The sequence below is a fragment of the Leptodactylus fuscus genome, chromosome 5 (genome assembly GCF_031893055.1).
Source record: "Leptodactylus fuscus isolate aLepFus1 chromosome 5, aLepFus1.hap2, whole genome shotgun sequence".
Classification (NCBI taxonomy): domain Eukaryota; kingdom Metazoa; phylum Chordata; class Amphibia; order Anura; family Leptodactylidae; genus Leptodactylus; species Leptodactylus fuscus.
This window is the reverse complement of record NC_134269.1, coordinates 134,467,607-134,485,191: the sequence shown is the minus strand read 5'-3', so window position 1 is coordinate 134,485,191 and position 17,585 is coordinate 134,467,607. Positions and strand designations below refer to the sequence as shown.

At 41.9% G+C, this 17,585-nt stretch overlaps 1 protein-coding gene across 1 annotated transcript in view; it reads right to left on the bottom strand.

Annotated features, from left to right (window-relative positions):
• IMMP2L (inner mitochondrial membrane peptidase subunit 2) overlaps positions 1-17,585 on the bottom strand; it is a 739,728-nt gene that overhangs the window by 372,797 nt on the left and 349,346 nt on the right. The window lies entirely within an intron of this gene.

The following is a 17,585-nucleotide window of genomic DNA, read 5'->3' as shown; positions in this document are numbered from 1 at the left end:
ATCCCGGGCAAAATGGCGGCGCCCATGCGCCACCGGGAAAATGGCGCCTCCGGCGCCTTTGACCGCGGCGCCGGAGGGGTTAATGCCTCCGATCGGTTCGTGGACCGATCGGAGGCATTAGAGCCGGTTGTCTACTGCTTAAAGCAGTAGACACCCGGTGGCTATGGCGGCCGCCCGGCTCCCGGGCGGTCGCCATAGTTACAGACCCGACATGCGCCGTACTATTACGGCGCATGTCGGGAAGGGGTTAAAGGGGCTGGCCACTTTCAGAACAATATTAAGAAACAAATGTTATTGTTTCTATAATAAAAAGTTGTATAATTTCCAGTATACTTTCTGTACCAAGCCATCACTGTTTCTAGATCTCTACTTGGTTTCTTTCATTTTGCTCACTCCCAGTGGAGAAAACCTGTCCATGGTCATGTGATGGACACATAGGTGCATAGCATTTTATAGTCACAGCACAGTAATCACATGACCATTGGATGATTTTTATCTAATGGGAGTAAACAGAATGAGTGACAGCAAGCAAAGATCTAGAAAACTGTGAAGAAATTGACATACAAAGTATATTGGAAAATTATACAACTTTTTAATAAACAAACAATATTATTTGTTTCTCAATATTGGCCAACCCCATTAAGGGGGGTGTTCACACTACCGTCATTGTCCGACAGGCAGTGTCCGCTGCTAATGTCCATTCAAAATCTTGCATGGACATTAGTAGCGGACATTAGCTGTGTCCGTGACATTTTTCATTCATTTAAATGGCAATCAGGTGCATTGTTTTACACTCCGTGGGTGTCCTTAAGTGTCTGTTCCTAAAGATGTCCGACTTTTCAAGCGGACAGAAAAAAACCTACATGTCGGGTTTTGCTGTCCGCTTGAAAAGTCGGACATCTTTAGGAACGGACACTTAAGGACAGGCACGAAGTGTAAAACAACGCACCCGATCGCAATTTAAATGAATGAAAAATGTCACGGACACAGCTAGTGCAAGATTTTGAATGGACACTAGCAGCGGATACTGCCTGTTGGACAATGACAGTAGTGTGAATGCTCCCTAATATTTTTTGAGACAGAAAAAAATATATATGGCTTCTCTGATTTCCACCATGAGAGAAGCTGTTCTTGATGTAACCACCCTGTACTTGTTAGCCTGGTGACAACTACCATGCTTAGAAAACAAAGATCTGCAAAACAAAAACATATTTTTGTGGAAACTTACTTTACTTTAGTTGTGAATGTGTACTGTAAGTGTCATTATTCAGACAAAATGAGCATGTACTGTGTATTGTGTCATTCCTCCTGTATGCATTGTGTCATTCCTTCTGTCCTTCCATACAGACAAGAACCTCTCTCTTTCTGTCTCTCTCATTGATCATTCATTTGCTCCGTATGGAAATTACAGAACTATAAAATATTTTGGTGACATACTATATACTCTATTTTTCAGACTATAACACATGTCTAAATATAATATGCAACACAAGTTTGGGCAAGAAAAATTAGGAAAAAATATTTTATTTATATAACCTTCCTTTTGTTGAAATGAGGTAGAAGGATTGATGCTAGGAAACATAAAGGGGGATAATTGCTAAAAATTGATGTTCACATACACAAATCCATACTAGTGGCCTCCACATTGTAAAATAGTAAAATAGTCCTTTTAGTGCCTCCAAACAATAAAATTAGCTATTATACTGTGTGTGTGGGGGGGGGGAGGGGGGCAATGAGGAAAATTCTACTGTATGGGGGAGACACTACTGGAGCATTAGCACCCCACACAGTGTAATTCCGCATCGGTGCCCCCTACAGTATAATGGTTCTGACTGTCACCCACAAAGTATAATGCTTATCAGTGCCCGCCCCCTTCCCCACACACAAAAAAAAAATACTGCTCTATAAAAATTACTTACCTTCATACTGGTATCCTTTAGTATTAATGTATTACTATAGTAGCAGAAATTGTGCAGGGATTAGGGAAGATTACTAATCTGTTACATACATATATTGTCACTAATCTGTTACATACATATATTTTCACTATAGTAGTGCATTAACACTAAATGGCAGAGGTCAGGAGGTGAGTAGTTTCAATATGGAAGCAGAAGTCCGGGCAGCCGGCAGCTATAATCCCCGTGCAGACTGTGTTCCACCAGCTAACTATCCTAACCCCTGCCTTGCACTGATCTGACTGGTCAGTGTGGGACAGGGAGGGAGAGAGAGCGGTGCAGAAATACAGTTTACTTACTAATGGGGACAAGAGCTCCCCTGAGCATTAAACCATTGCTGGACCCCAAAGTTTTTATACTACAAGACACAAGTCCCTTTTAGCAACAATGTTCCTATTAAAATATAGTTATATGTAATGAAAATTATTAATATATAGCAAGTCAATTTAAATGAAGTAGAAAGAAGTACCTTCTTTCAAACCCACACGGTTGCCTGGATGTAATTTGTTTTATGGACTAATAACAGCAAAGATTTGGAGAGATCTGCACACCAGACAATATCTGTGGATTCCAGTGTAGTCAGAGGAGATTATTTACTCCGAGAAATCTACAGCTCCATTAGTGTTTATCTTATTCTTCTTAGAACTGTGGCAGTCTGGCATTAACACAAGAACCTATGAAGAATACATATCACTACAGTATACTTCTCTCTATAAGTCCCAACATGTACAGCTGACAAGGCACTTAAGATATCAGTGATTGAGTGGTTTACTAGGAGCGGGGTCGCCTTCTATGTAATGGATTGTTCACTGACTGAAAGCATTGTATGTAGAAGCAATACTACTTTGGTAACATTAAGGAAAGAAAGCTCTTTTAATGGTTTTACCAACTCAAGTAAATAATATAACAGGAGACCTCAAATAAGGAAGGACCAATGTACCGTATTCTCAGTGTATGCACAAATAGCATTTATACAATTTCATTTCTCTTTCAAGTACAACAGACATTTCTAACAGATTAATATCACACATGCCTAAATGCGTAGTACAGCAATTGCATGAGGCCTCAGAGATCAGGGGGACTACCCGATAGCCGGGAAGATGTTAGATGGCTGACCAGATACTTCCTTTAAAAAATTGCTGAAACCTATTCCATTTAAATCTATTGTTTTGTGTGGTTTTTTTTACATATAGCAGAAAACACCTTATTTGCAATGTTAACATTTGCTACATATAAAGGTGATGGCATAATAATGCTGCCATATACCTTTAAGAAATCTGAGATTGGAGAAGACTGTGCTATATATAGCATTAAGAACATTTCTAAAGACTTCAGTGCTACTAAGAAACTAAAGGAAAGACAGCACTTTATATAAACACATACTGTACTTAAACCAAACCGAATGCACAAAATAACAAATAATGGAACGATTTGTTTCGTAAAAAGAGTGTGATGAGGGTTACAAGGAAAAATGCAATGCATTTAGGACAAAAACATTCAGTTAGTTCTTACAAAAAGGATACTACAGAGTAAAACATGTTGTTTTGTAAGCGCTTCCTGCCATGTACTTTACAGATCTATAAGGTGGTTTATTTTGTTTTTTGAAATACTGGTCATGCACTTTTATTCCAAAATACCCAAGAATCCTGCCACAAGATCACATCCCGATTGATGGAAATGATAACAAAAAACTATTTAGAAAAGTGCAGACATTTACAAAGTCTTGTCTAAACAAAGGGGTTCGGAAAATGTAAAACATAGTATAATTACAGAAGATTATTTGCTGCAAAATCATTACTTCATGTAATTTTGTCAAAATAATTATCCTTACAAAGAAAAAACACTAGATATGGACACAATAACACATAATTACTTTCAATAGTTTCATTCTAAGATGAGAGACTGTTTGACAAGTTTTGTTTTTAGAAGCTATTGCGGGAGACATAACGAATCTACATTTTATTCTTTATTGGATATTGCTCGGCTTTATAAAGTTTAGGAAAAAAATCTGTTTTTACCGCTAAGAACAGCATTCATTTCCTTAGAAATGCAGAGAAACCTCACCATAAGAGCACTTCTATGAGAAGACCATGTGGATCTCCAGATCAGATTTTCTTTTTTTTCTTTCTTTATGTAGATTGTGAGCCCCATATAGGGATCACAATGTACATTTGTTATTTTTCCTATCAGTATGTCTTTGTAGAATGGAAGGAAATCCACGGAAACACGAGGAAAACATACAAACTCCTTGCAGATGTTTTTCCTGACGGGATTCAAACCCAGGACTCCAGCGCTGTAAGGCTGCAGTGCTAACCACTGGGCCACTGTGTTGCCCTCCCCCCGATCAGACTTTCTGTGACACATATAATTTTTACCGTCATAATTTTTACTGCAATATTTTTCACTATTGAAATTGTAGTATATTATGGTATACTGTGGGGATCTCACTTCTGAGAAACACAAAAATCCACAGAGAAATTCAAGACAGTTTGCCTGAACTGGTTTTACAAAGTTTGTAGTAACTGTGCACTTGTCAGTCTGGATAGGCTCAATAAATCTCTTATCTCTATGGAAAATATTACCCCACAATTTATATTTACTGTATCCATAGGTAGATGTATATCGTGGATAGTCTCCTATCCAATAATAAAGTATTGTGAATTTGTAATGCAAAATTTATGGTACTTAAAGAGGGATTGATGGACCATAGTCATGGAAAATGGAACTCTGTGAGAGGTCTCATTTCAGTTCTCTTTTCCATAGGCTCCAAAGGTGGTGACAAGGACACTAGGAAGGGATTCACCTCCCCCTTTATCATGCCAGAAATTTAGTCGCTTCCATTTGAAGCAGAGCTGTTCTCAGCTAAAGCATATTGTTAGAAAAAAAAATTTTTTTTTGAAGTGCAGTGTCACAGAAATTTGTGAAAATTTGAGGCATGTGGGTGGACTATCTGGGTTTAGATTGACATGATTTTGATATGACCTTGTTCGGTGTAGGGGATGTAGTAATGTTCTGGAATGCTGATAGGACCTGGGTTCAATTTGGGGAGTCGCACACCCTGGAGTGGGGTGATTATTGTTCATTTCTTCACTAATGGTACTGTGCTTCGATGCGTTTGGATGGGAGGGGTGGAGGAGGATTAGTGAAGTATAAAAAATAAAATGTACTGTAACATTTACTGCCATGATTTGATAACACAATAAAGTTGTATCATTTGAAAAAAAAAGAGGTGGATATTCAGAATATTCCTGAGAAATAATGGGGCTCTCCAGGCAGCGGCATAGTTACCTTAATATTTTTTGTCTAATTCTCTTTTGGCACCACACTGGGTGCTACATTAGTAAAGAACACCATTGGTTTAATATTTGATCTTTTTCCTATAAAAAGTATGATTAATTCCATTTCTTTTTAAACAAACCATCAAATGAAAAATAGGTCAAAACCAGACAAAGAACAATAACAAGAAACTTGGTGAAAAACAACATTCTTATTCCTTCCAGTTTGTAGCACATCTTCAGACATAGCACTCTCTGAAATTATAATCTCTTCATACAATAGTTTCAATTAAAGTGTGTTTTATCCCATAAGAGCTTGTCAGTGTTTGAAAACAGCTTTATTTAATCCTTCTTATTAACTTTAATTAAATGCTTTTCTGTAAATTTTTATGTCATTTTTTTTCCAGAAAACAGTACACTCGAGTCTTTTACTTAGTTTGGTTCTTTCTGAAGTGAAAAGAGAAAGTTATTTGCTGACTTATAATTTTACTAATATAATGAGATTGATTCAGAAGATATCTGAATGTATTGCAGGTGCTATTACAATTTATAAAGTTTCCCCACGACAATGGATACTTCTATGGTACACAGTAACTTATTCATATGTATACATGCAGCAAACTACATGGCAATTAATGCATTTATATAGCCTGGTGATGTATATCCTTTTTCTAATCTGTTTATATGGTCTGATTGTAGATTTTATAAAATTATATTTTCTATAGATAATTATGGGGGCTGCCATCTTGCCTAAGCTCTCTTTACAGCAATTAGTGATATGCTTTATGGCCAGTTCATGGTCAAAGCCAGAAATAGACTGGAGCCTACGGCAGAGTTTTCTAGGCATGCTCTGTGCATAAAGGCAGAGAGAATAAGCTATGACATGTTAGATTTTAAGGACACGTTGATCCAGGGTTTTATAGTGACTGCCAGATTTGCATCAGGAAGGAATTTTTTTCCCTGAAATGGGGCAATTGGCATGATCCTCATGATTTTTTTTTTTTTTTTGGATCAACACTGTAGGGCAGGGCCACCGATAGGCCAGTACTACTGGTACTGGCGTCAGGGGCCCGGCCAAATTGAAAAATGGGGGGGCCCGGTTTTGGCCCGCCACCGTGTGCCGGCCCCCTGGCGCCCGTAGCAGTCATTGTGTATGTCCTATTTCAACTCAGATCTGCATCCAGAGGACGCAGATCTGAGTCGAAGACATACGCGGCTGAAGCAAGGAGCTGACACAGGTCAGCTCCTCGCTTCACCGCTGCCACCTCTCTCCCTGACACATATGCAGCTGAAGCGAGGAGCTGACATGTGTCAGCTCCTCGCTTCGCCGCCGCCGCTGCTACTGCTGGACATGAATATGGGGGCAGAGATGGAGAGGACGGCATGACAATGGGGGCAGAGATGGAGGGACATGAATATGGGGGCAGAGATGGAGGGACATGAATATGGGGGCAGAGATGGAGGGGACATGAATATGGGGGTAGAGATGGAGGGGACATGAATATGGGGGCAGAGATGGAGGGGACATGAATATGGGGGCAGAGATGGAGGGCATGAATCTGGGGGTAGAGATGGAGGGGACATGAAACTGGGGGCAGAGATGGAGGGGGGGAACATGAAACTGGGGCAGAAATGGATGGGCGGACATGAATCTGGGGGCAGAGATGGAGGGACATGAATATGGGGGCAGAGATGGAGGGACATGAATATGGGGGCAGAGATGGAGGGGACATAAATATGGGGGTAGAGATGGAGGGGACATGAATATGGGGGCAGAGATGGAGGGGACATGAATATGGGGGCAGAGATGGAGGGCATGAATCTGGGGGTAGAGATGGAGGGGACATGAAACTGGGGGCAGAGATGGAGGGGGGGAACATGAAACTTGGGCAGAAATGGATGGGCGGACATGAATCTGGGGGCAGAGATTGGGTGGGAGACATGAAACTGGGTGCAGATGAAGGGTGTATATGAAGCTGGGGGAGATATAGAGGGGGGACATATAATTAACGGGTGACTGTAGGAGGATTATACTGTGTGCGGGCACATGAAAAATTAATGAGAATGGGTGGAGTCAACATAACGGTGGGTGGGGCTAAATTTGCCGTGGCGCGGAAGGTGGCAGGGGGATTGTTGGGGCATCGGGTGTGCGGCACTGCGGAGAGGGAACTGGGGCAATAATATATAATATAGAAGTTTTTAGCTGGAGAACTACAAAGCACACAAGACCTCCAAAGGTATGTGTGCTTTGTATTAATAATGATGTAGGCCGCTATGCTACTAGCATAGCAGCCTGTTTGGGGGTAGGACTTTCACTTTAAAGGAGTGTTCACTTAGGCTGTATGGGGCCCCAAAATTCCTGATGGCGGCCCTGCTGTAGGGGATTGTTGGGTGATAGGTTGGACTTGATGGACTGATGTCTTCATCCAACTTTATCTACTATGTAACTATATTATCTATTGTAGTGGATGCAATGATGGGTAATAGAGGTGTTAACTTTTATCCTGTATGTTGTCTGTGATATATAATAAGTGACTGCGTAAGAATCAGCATAAGAAACAGAACAATATTCTGGTAACACAATCTCTTTAAATGCACTGCACAGATGACTCAAAGTTGAACTTGTTACTTATAACTTTCTGCAGCTGAAATGAGCAAAAAAATCTATTAACAACTTAAGGCTAAGGCCCCACACAGCAAATCACTGCAAAAAAACGCTGTGGAAAAGACTGCAGCGGAAACTCATTGTTTTTTTCAGCATCATTTTTCACAGAAAGTCCACAGAGTTTTTCTTTGTGGACTTTCTGCCTCTCTTATACCTACTAGAATGCACTGTACAAAATACAACGTACTGGTCGCATTGTAAATATTATATGTGTTAAATGATAAGACGCTTCTGTCTATAAGATGCACCCCAGGTTTTGGCAAGAAAAATTAGGAAAAGATATTTCATAATATTTTAATTTTCACTGGTAGTCAAATTGAGTAGAGAGGTCAATGTCACTAAGTGGATGATGAGGAGGGGGATTATTCGCTAGTAGCTAAGGCACACATACACATAAATCCTGATAGTGGCCTCCACATGGCATAGTGCCCTATTGGTGCCTCCACATAACATAACGAGGCAATATACTGTGTGGGGGTACTAATGGCCATTATATTTTGTGTTGGCATTAATGTGACATAATATTGTGTTTGGGGCACTAAGGAGCATTATACTGTATGGGAGGAACTAATGTAGGTGCACTATACTGTATGGAAGCAATACCTAGCATTATATTGTGTGGGGACACTAATGTTGTATAATACTGTGTAGGGGCACTAACATGGCATTATGCTGTGTGAGGGGCACTATGGAGTATTATACTATGTGGGGGCACTAATGTGGCATTACATTGTGTGTGAGGCACTGTGTGGGGGCATTAAGGAGAATTATACTGTGGAGGGAGAACTAATGGATGATTACACTGCATAAGGTGGACTATTGGAGCATTTTAATGGGGCACTAAGGAGAATTATACTGTATGGGGGCAACAATGGAGCATTATACTGTGCAATGGGCACTAAGGTGAATATTATTGTGTGAGGGACACTCTCATTAATTGGGAACAGCGCTTTATCAGCCTTTCTCCAAAGCAGTAAACAAGTGGACTTCAGACTACATGAAGCAGGTACTTTTTAGCAAGGTTTTTTCATGCCCAAAAGTGCACCTATTAGTCCAAAAAATATGGTTTATGGACAATCTAGAGAATGTTTATTTCATATCAATAACTTTGTACAGTGAAAGTGTTTTTTATGATGCGCTGGAATATATGAAAACAATCCAAATAATCTGTCCAATATCATCTGCCTCTGTTTCTGTTCTCCACTCCTCACATTGAAATGACAAGTAACTGAAGATGTTTGATATTGACAGATGACACAGCAGGGATTCCAATTAACTGTGGATCCCTTTAAGAGAATTCCTGCAGCTCCGAAAAGCTTGTAAACTCAAAATGGGTTTGAAGATCATGGCTAGTAAGCCTACTCAAAAGCTACATAGGAGATCGCCATCCCTGTGTTGCTAAGACATGTTGATTTAAAGGAATTGTTAAAAAGCAAACGCAGGCATGAAGGAATCTGTGTTCAAATGAAAAGAAGCAAGATGTGACACGGCAAGTGCGCATTTTCATTTCATTAACCAGAATACCAACCAGCAGAAGGAACAATATGTGGTTTGTGATTATATGATAAATCAGATATCTGGCTCTTTTTATGACACATCTCTGCAGAAAATGTCCTTAACATGACTATGAGTCTCCATATACCTTGATAAGGAGGACAAGGAGGTGGTAAAGAACTGCTAACAAATTATACAGTGTGTGGGAGGACATGGCAGCTATTCCTTATTAGCAGTGGAAGAAGAGTAGAAATTGTAGCTATGATTTTCTCTGCTATTACACAGTACTGCTGTTTTGAAATGTCTCATGGCATAAGATTAGGAAACTGCAAATATCATAAGGGGTTGTCTGCAGTTTCCATTCTAGTAATTCAACCATTAAAAAAATCTAAAATTCTAATTGAAGGTAGTCTACCACATCCCCCAGGCATGTTCAGCTGCCACCACCATGTTACAGGGCGCATTATAGTAATCAATAGTATGACTTTGCTATGTATGTCACTTTTGTAGATGTGTAGAAAATGATAAGCTTGAAACAACATGCAAATGAGGCAGATGGTGCACTCAGTATATGTCTGTCTCCAGCTATAGTGGAAAAGTCCAGCACTCCCATAGTGAAGCCAAAAATCCTTTATTGCAAAATAGAAAGAAAGGCCTGAAGGCGAGCTTCAAGCAGCTAAAAATTCCTACGCATTTTCTGTGTAACTCCTTACTCATTGCACAACACAGCTCCTCGAGATATAACACTCAGATCCATCCCCTCTCCTGCCTGAATCACCCTGCTGAGTGAGACCTGATTCCCCCACTACTATGATGTCACCTCACTTGGTGAAATCAAATTCCACCTGTGACACACATAGCAGGGGCATATCCAGTCAACAAACCAAGTAAAGCCTCGTTCACTTCAGCATTGGTACTCCATCCGGTGGAGTCCGCATGAGGCCCCCCCACCCGAATGGAATACCAAACACAACGGCAAACAGTGTGCCAGTGAAAGCACATGGACCCCATAGACTCCCCGCCAGATCTCCACAGGGAACATGTAGTTCACAATCTACTTTCCTATCCCCATGATTCATGCGGGCAGTGCGCGGCAAGCACAGGTATCCCATTATAGTCTATAGGGTCTGTGTGCTTTCACTGCACATCGCCTACAGTTGTGTTCGGTATTCCGTTCGCGGAGTCCCCATACAGACACCCCAAACGGAATACCGAATGCAGATGTGAATAAGGGGTAAGGAGCTAAATGTATCCCGCTAACAGGAAATGAAAGAAGGATATATCTGTATATACTGCATATTGATAACACAGAGGAACAAAAAAAAAAAAAAAAAAATTCTGTTGAGTTAAATTTTTGAGCTGTTTAATACTGAAATTGACATGATGAACTCAAATCTGCAGTTACTTTTCTTCTATCACGTCAAGTGTTTTCTCTACAGTGTATCTTGATGTGACCACGCTAGGCTATTTGGTAAAGCATGCGATAAGGTGGTGGGAGGTTGTGCACCCATCTCCCGCGCACTTTGTGACGTCATAACTGTCCCGACTGACTGGGAGAAGACGCTGAGAGGTGAGTACTCAGTGTCGGGCTGTGGGGAGCGCCATGGTTACTATACTGTGTGGGCGGGGGTGCGATAGGCAGTATACTGTGTGTAGTGGGGCTGCAATGTAGCACTGTGTGTGTAGTGGGGCTGCAATGTAGCACTGTGTGTGTAGTGGGGCTGCAATGTTGCACTGTGTGTAGGGGGGCTGCAATGTTGCACTGTGTGTGTAGGGGGGCTGCAATGGGGAATGTGATTGTGATGGAGCAATGGGCAGGCTTTGTGCCCTGCGCTCCAGACATCCTGTGTCCTGTTCTAGTCTACTACCACAGAATAGAACAGAGCAGGCCTCACACACGGATCTATTTTCACGGTCGTGTGCGAGAAACCTTAAGTATATTAGTCCAGCCCTCTGAAACCATTCCAATTTCTAATGTGGCCCCATGGGAAAATTGCCCACCCCTGGTCTAGATAGCTATCATTTTCCGAATGTTGTTGTGAGTTCTTGTTTGTAGACAAGCAGTTAACAGAATTTATTCTTTTATAGACATAAGTACTTTTTTGCTTTCCATTCGATCATGTCTGCGGCTTCATCTTAACGTAAGTGCCTCAACAACCCTGATGCATTTTGTTACATCTGTGGCAGTTTCACCATTCCAAGTCAAAACTTTACTACTTCTAAAACAATGGACCAAACTGAGCAATAAATAGCAATTGTAGGAAGAAAATAACTCTAGTATATTCAGATTAGTTTCTGCTTCATTGTCATGTAAGTGTATATTTTGTAAGAAAAATGGAGGGTATCCTGTATCTTAAAAACTTGATGTGCTAGAGAAAAACGGGGATCATTTTTGGAACCAAGAGCTAAAAGTAAGTCTGAAACAAGTATCAGATCTAAGTCAACAAAAATTGTGTTCCCCAGTGTAATTGTATATGCTGATGTTCAACAAAAGTTAAAATGAATAAAATAATTTAAGAAAACATCAGTAGATAGTTGAAATTGCACACATTTGTCCTAAATTACTTCCAGAAAGGAATTGAATACATGAAATTACCACTACTGCTAAGATAAAGTAGAAATTAGCATCTTACATTGTATTCAAACTTCACTGTATCCATTAGGAACAACATAAATCCCCACAGAGAATTGCTTGCTTTATCAGCACTTTTAAGGCTTTGTCTCAGTAATTTCCAGCCACTTTAAATATTGTTAATTAGTCTAATTGTGAATTTAGTTTAAATATTATATAGAATAATTACTTGCTGCCCAGAACTCATACTACTAAATTTATCCTTAGACACTGTTGTTACAGAATGATGATTCAAACTAGTAAAATAGAAGGGGAAAAAGCAATGAAAATGACAGGCATAATAGAACGCCATGTTAATGATTAGAGATGAGCGAACAGTGTTCTATCGAACACATGTTCGATCGGATATCAGGGTGTTCGCCATGTTCGAATCGAATCGAACACCACGTGGTAAAGTGCGCCAAAATTCGATTCCCCTCCCACCTTCCCTGGCGCCTTTTTTGCACCAATAACAGCGCAGGGGAGGTGGGACAGGAACTACGACACTGGGGGCATTGAAAAAAATTGGAAAAAGTCATTGGCTGCCGAAATCAGGTGACCTTCATTTTAGACGAATAGTGGATTTCAAATCCGGGTCATATGAGAATGTGAACTTTGTGACTATGAGACAGGGATAGCTGTACAGGCAGGGATAGCTAGGGATAACCTTTATTTAGGGGGGAATGTTATTAAAAATAACTTTTTGGGGCTCTATCGGGTGTGTAATTGTGATTTTTGTGAGATAAACTTTTTCCCATAGGGATGCATTGGCCAGCGCTGATTGGCCGAATTCCGTACTCTGGCCAATCAGTGCTGGCCAATGCATTCTATTAGCTTGATGAAGCAGAGTGTGCACAAGGGTTCAAGCGCACCCTCGGCTCTGATGTAGCAGAGCCGAGGCTGCACAAGGGTTCAAGCGCACCCTCGGCTCTGATGTAGGAGAGCCGAGGGTGCACTTGAACCCTTGTGCACCCTCAGCTCTGCTACATCAGAGCCGAGGGTGCGCTTGAACCCTTGTGCACACTCTGCTTCATCAAGCTAATAGAATGCATTGGCCAGCGCTGATTGGCCAATGTATTCTATTAGCCTGATGAAGTAGAGCTGAATGTGTGTGCTAAGCACACACATTCAGCTCTACTTCATCGGGCTAATAGAATGCATTGGCCAGCGCTGATTGGCCAGAGTACGGAACTCGACCAATCAGCGCTGGCTCTGCTGGAGGAGGCGGAGTCTAAGATCGCTCCACACCAGTCTCCATTCAGGTCCGACCTTAGACTCCGCCTCCTCCGGCAGAGCCAGCGCTGATTGGCCGAAGGCTGGCCAATGCATTCCTATGCGAATGCAGAGACTTAGCAGTGCTGAGTCAGTTTTGCTCAACTACACATCTGATGCACACTCGGCACTGCTACATCAGATGTAGCAATCTGATGTAGCAGAGCCGAGGGTGCACTAGAACCCCTGTGCAAACTCAGTTCACGCTAATAGAATGCATTGGCCAGCGCTGATTGGCCAATGCATTCTATTAGCCCGATGAAGTAGAGCTGAATGTGTGTGCTAAGCACACACATTCAGAACTGCTTCATCACGCCAATACAATGCATTAGCCAGTGCTGATTGGCCAGAGTACGGAATTCGGCCAATCAGCGCTGGCTCTGCTGGAGGAGGCGGAGTCTAAGGTCGGACCTGAATGGAGACTGGTGTGGAGCGATCTTAGACTCCGCCTCCTCCAGCAGAGCCAGCGCTGATTGGTTGAGTTCCGTACTCTGGCCAATCAGCGCTGGCCAATGCATTCTATTAGCCCGATGAAGTAGAGCTGAATGTGTGTGCTTAGCACACACATTCAGCTCTACTTCATCAGGCTAATAGAATACATTGGCCAATCAGCGCTGGCCAATGCATTCTATTAGCTTGATGAAGCAGAGTGTGCACAAGGGTTCAAGCGCACCCTCGGCTCTGATGTAGCAGAGCTGAGGGTGCACAAGGGTTCAAGTGCACCCTCGGCTCTCCTACATCAGAGCCGAGGGTGCGCTTGAACCCTTGTGCAGCCTCGGCTCTGCTACATCAGAGCCGAGGGTGCGCTTGAACCCTTGTGCACACTCTGCTTCATCAAGCTAATAGAATGCATTGGCCAGCACTGATTGGCCAGAGTACGGAATTCGGCCAATCAGCGCTGGCCAATGCATTCTATTAGCCCGATGAAGTAGAGCTGAATGTGTGTGCTAAGCACACACATTCAGCACTGCTTCATCACGCCAATACAATGCATTAGCCAGTGCTGATTGGCCAGAGTATGGAATTCGGCCAATCAGCGCTGGCTCTGCTGGAGGAGGCGGAGTCTAAGATCGCTCCACACCAGTCTCCATTCAGGTCCGACCTTAGACTCCGCCTCCTCCAGCAGAGCCAGCGCTGATTGGCCGAATTCCGTACTCTGGCCAATCAGCACTGGCTAATGCATTGTATTGGCGTGATGAAGCAGTGCTGAATGTGTGTGCTTAGCACACACATTCAGCTCTACTTCATCGGGCTAATAGAATGCATTGGCCAATCAGCGCTGGCCAATGCATTCTATTAGCGTGAACTGAGTTTGCACAGGGGTTCTAGTGCACCCTCGGCTCTGCTACATCAGATTGCTACATCTGATGTAGCAGTGCCGAGTGTGCATCAGATGTGTAGTTGAGCAAAACTGACTCAGCACTGCTAAGTCTGCATTCGCATAGGAATGCATTGGCCAGCCTTCGGCCAATCAGCGCTGGCTCTGCCGGAGGAGGCGGAGTCTAAGGTCGGACCTGAATGGAGACTGGTGTGGAGCGATCTTAGACTCCGCCTCCTCCAGCAGAGCCAGCGCTGATTGGTCGAGTTCCGTACTCTGGCCAATCAGCACTGGCCAATGCATTTCTATGGGGAAAAGTTAGCTTGCGAAAATCGCAAACTGACAGGGATTTCCATGAAATAAAGTGACTTTTATGCCCCCAGACATGCTTCCCCTGCTGTCCCAGTGTCATTCCAGGGTGTTGGTATCATTTCCTGGGGTGTCATAGTGGACTTGGTGACCCTCCAGACACGAATTTGGGTTTCCCCCTTAACGAGTTTATGTTCCCCATAGACTATAATGGGGTTCGAAACCCATTCGAACACTCGAACAGTGAGCGGCTGTTCGAATCGAATTTCGAACCTCGAACATTTTAGTGTTCGCTCATCTCTATTAATGATCAGTCCAGCGTAGCAGCAATAAACTTTTTGACAGTACTTAACAGAATGTAACCAAAATTTCAGTTTTAACTCCTGACAAAATAGTCTCTCTATTTGTGTATGTCCATTTTGGTTACATGGATATAAGTGAAGATCTCCTACTAGGGACCCCATTGAATGATCAAGAATAGAGGAACATTAACAAAAAGATGCTTTAAATTTGGCTGATCCAGCAGCCCCGTAAATTAAATTTCAGTTGAAAAGCCAACATAGAACACTACAGGTGCCACTGCAAGGATGTATAGATGGACACAATACTGGGAGTATCATAGGCTAAAAAGAGTTTGCAATGTTAATAAACCAGCAATAGGCTCAAGAAATGCTCTCTTCATCCACATTTATGATTTAGATGTGAGCTATTGGTTACACATGCAGATACAGATGTGGCAGCCATGAAACAAAAATCCACCCTCCTCCTATTCCTGGATCTCAGCTGATGTCTTCTTCCTGGTACTTCTTGACTCACAGGTAAGGTTTGCTCAGCCAAATACTGGTGGGTTTTCAATGCAGCCAGTGTCTGAGCAGTCATTTCCTGCATATTAAGACTGATCAGGAAGCATTGTGGAGGCACCAGAACCAGAAGGCATGAGAACTGGAGCATCAGGAGATCAGTGAAGTAAAGCATTTGGTAGTTAAATAAAGTAACCAATTGCCTTTTTTTAAATACTAAATCATCTAACCAGACACCCCCATCTCAGGATTTCAGCTTCCCTCCTGTCTCCTCTCCCCTCCTCTTCCTGGTTTTCAGCTCAGTCTAACAGCTTGCTCCTGCTTGTTGTAAACTTCAAAGGCACTGATCAAGAAATATGCAGAGAGTCATCAGTTTGAACCTAGACAATGTAACCTGTAACCTATACAATGAGCTGTAAACACTTCTGTGTAATATTAAGCTGTATCTGGTAAAGGGACCAAAACTTGATAAAGCAGTATGTTGGATAAAACACCTCAGTTAGATTAAAAGGATTTACCGGGCAATTTTTTTTTTTTTTTTTAAAGGTCTACTACTGCTATTAATGGGTTAAAGGTACACCCATATACTTTTAGCAGCATTTTGCGTGATTTATCAGTGTCTGTAGGAGCTCCTGTAATCTTCTGCATTTGTTTATGTGGTGCAGCTTCCTCCCTGTCACTGCCCCCCCACTCTGTTACACCCCATCCTTCCTGTCTCCTTAGCTAAACTATCCCGCCCACTACTAGCATCCACCTCTCCTACCCTCTCACCCACTGCTGACACCCTACCCCATCGCATCATACTTAAGTATCTACAGCTCTGAGAAACAGTTCTTCCTTTCTCCTTCACTATGTGCAGGCTGTAGACACTGTGCACAGACCTGAAGTATCTGTGAGGTCTGCACAGTAGAGATGGAGTGCCATCGCTACTGCACATCTCGCAGATGTAGAGTCTCCAGCCTCCAGCAAGCGCTTGGAGAGGAAGAGGGGAGGAGCCGTTCCTGGACAGGAAGACTGGTAAATATTCATGGTGTTGGGTGGGGGAGAGTGCTGGTGACTTTCCATTTCAGAAGTGATGAAATGGAACATCACCAGATTATCAGAAAGTGTCCCTGGGGCGGTTTTTCTAATACAAGTAAATTAGAAGTTAGGTTAGGGGAGAGGGTTTAGTTTAGGGGTTAATTTGTATTTTATCTCGGACAATCCTTTTAAGCTACAATGAAGATGGTAATACTCTAAGGTTAATTCTAAGATGCATCACGGTTTTTCCCACAGTGCTTTTTAAAGAAAGTCCACCATGTTTTCTTCTGCAGACTTTATGCTTCAATTAATATACATATACAGAAAATGCCAGGGTTTCCATAGCTGTAATTGACATGCTGCGATTTATAAAACATATGACGGTTTTTTAAATCACAGCATGTCCGCTTCAGATATTTTTCTCATCCACTTTGCTGGTACTGTAAAACATTGCAGTTTTTGCTGTGATGTTTTTGAAATGTGGTACCATGGCATTAAGGATTAGGATCAAAGAACTATTCTAAAACAAGCAGAAATTGAATTGTTTTCTTACAAAATTTCAAAGTGTTTATTACTAGTGTATGGATGGAGGAGATGAGAAGGAGTGGGAATGAGGGATGAGGAGTAATTTATTTTATCTTTAGTAAGCGAAATAATTAAAATGTACAGAATTTGTCATTTTTCAGGCCAGATGGTGAAATCAAAAATATGATATTAATTCATGTATCACATAATGTAGTTAATGGAAAGATTTGCAACTGAGCATGTAAAAGGTTAAGGATTTATTTAAAAAAAATTTTGGACAAGCTTTTCTTTTTTTTTTTTTTTTTTTTTTTTTTTTTCAAATACATCAGGCCTTCAAAGGC